The 1,317-nt window shown below is 44.0% G+C and overlaps 1 pseudogene; it reads left to right on the forward strand.

The window, feature by feature from the left end:
* Window positions 1-242: 242 nt before the first annotated feature.
* On the forward strand, window positions 243-983 carry LOC111140586 (annotated as a pseudogene).
* Window positions 984-1,317: the final 334 nt, after the last annotated feature.

The following is a 1,317-nucleotide window of genomic DNA, read 5'->3' on the forward strand; positions in this document are numbered from 1 at the left end:
AGAATGGGATCTGCTATTGAGAGGAAAGGTCATCTTACCTCCCATTCCTCCTTACTGGGCTTCAGGTCCTTCCTAGAATTTTAAGATTCATGTCAGAAAGAATACAGTTTAAAGAACAAGAAAAGGACCATGAAATCTGAAAAGTTACAAACACATCTAAATGGTTGTGAATGATAATTTTGGTCTTATGGCTTCTACTACAATCATTCTCTCCTTTTCTTCTCTTTTCCTACACAGAAGAGATGATGCTGGATCTTCTGGGACCCTTTCCTCTCCTCCTGTTGATCATGGGGGCCAGGGCTTCCCCCTGGTACTATGGCTCAACTCACTAGGTTTCAAATACTTGAAATTCAGCATATAAGAGCAGGTCCCGTACAATGCAACAATGTAATGGGTGCTGTCAATAGTCTTATTCAGCACTGTAAACCTCAAAACACCTTTCTGCATGACACATTCCAGAATGTGGCTGCTACCTGTCTTTTGCCCAACAAGACCTGCAGGAATGGCCAGAATAACTGCCACCAGAGTGCAAATCGTATTGGCATGACTTACTGCAGTCGCACTGGAGGGACATATCCCAACTGCCGCTACAGTACTACTCCCCAGAATCAGTTCTACACCATTGCCTGTAACCCCCCTCAGACGGGCGACCCTCCCTATCCTCTAGTTTCTGTGCACTTAGATTAAGACTAAGGTTTTCTTTACATTCCCTCTCACCTGGTGCAGTTTCTCTCATGATCTCTTCTGCCTTTTCTTTCTCTTTGTTGATTTTCATGGTTCCCACAGAAGAAAGAAGAAGGGGAGTGGACAGAGTTGTGGACAAGAGTGATCAGATACTTTTATGCTTTGGAGCTCTGTGTGTTTTGAAAGAAGGCAACAGGGAAGAGGGCAAAGAAAGACCCAGACCCCCTACTTTCAATCTTGAAACTTCTGTCAAGCTTTGTTGCATTGTGTTCACAGCAATAAAATCACTTTCTGTTGCACTGTAATGACCTTAAATGCATGTGTCTGGGATCCCTTTCACAAACTGTCAGTCTGGGCCATCTTGATTGCATTTGCTTACATTCTCAGGAGAACTATTTGGGCCCTAGGTGAGTTTTGAGGTTATACCATAACCCAAGGCTTCTGCCACTCCCCTGCCTCCCCCATGTCTTTTGAATTTTGGAGGAGGAAAGTTCATCATCCCTTCAGACTCTGCTCAAGGCTTTTACATATTTCCCTTGAAACCATGCTCTATGTTTATTTGGAGGTGGAATGGATACCTCATAGAGTGTGCATAGTCCTTCACACACAGGTTCTAACCTTGGCAACTGATGC

The sequence above is a fragment of the Enhydra lutris genome, unplaced genomic scaffold, assembly GCF_002288905.1.
Source record: "Enhydra lutris kenyoni isolate GAN:26980312 unplaced genomic scaffold, ASM228890v2 scaffoldscaffold4455, whole genome shotgun sequence".
Lineage (NCBI taxonomy): Eukaryota > Metazoa > Chordata > Mammalia > Carnivora > Mustelidae > Enhydra > Enhydra lutris.